Raw genomic sequence first — 663 nt, 5'->3', positions numbered from 1 at the left:
AGTTGTTCCTGTAAAAGACATTACCTCACCCACCTTGTCTCTTTAGAATTCTACAGTCTAATTGAAAGTCAACTCTAGGCTCCTAAGTCACATAGGTATTGTTGAAAATGTTACCTGTTGATAATATCTTCTAGGAGTGAAGTAGAAAGCTCCATCTATTGCTAGTGAATCCATTCCACGGTGAGACACTCATTATTTGAAGCCTGCATGTGCAAACACTTCAAAGGAAAGTCCCACGGGCTAACACAATTTTGAATAGTTCAAAGAGGCCCTACTGTGCCAAATCTAAGGAAATCCATTCTGGTGACATGTAAACCATTAGAACACTCAACTAACTACTTTGGGGCTTCATACAGCTAGAAAGTAAGATCCTCATATAACCTGGTCATATTAAAGATTTAATTTGCAGGGTTGCAGTTATTAAAAACGTTTCTGTCTTTTCCTTTCTTTTGGGAAATGCGATACCAATATCTTTATCTGAATATGGAATGCTAGAAAACATCCTGGGAATGGAAAGGGCACTATTATTTCTCCTGGTGACCAAATGCTGTTGATGAAGGTGCATGGTGGTGAGCAGTCTCATTCTAAGGAGATATCTTGACTAGTGGTACTGTTGATCCTGAGGTTACCTGAGTATGGGGGAAAGGGAAGGTCTTTTACAGA

Source organism: Terrapene carolina, unplaced genomic scaffold (assembly GCF_002925995.2).
Source record: "Terrapene carolina triunguis isolate 2854851 unplaced genomic scaffold, T_m_triunguis-2.0 Scaffold68, whole genome shotgun sequence".
NCBI lineage: Eukaryota > Metazoa > Chordata > Testudines > Emydidae > Terrapene > Terrapene triunguis.
This window is presented reverse-complemented; position numbering follows the sequence as displayed.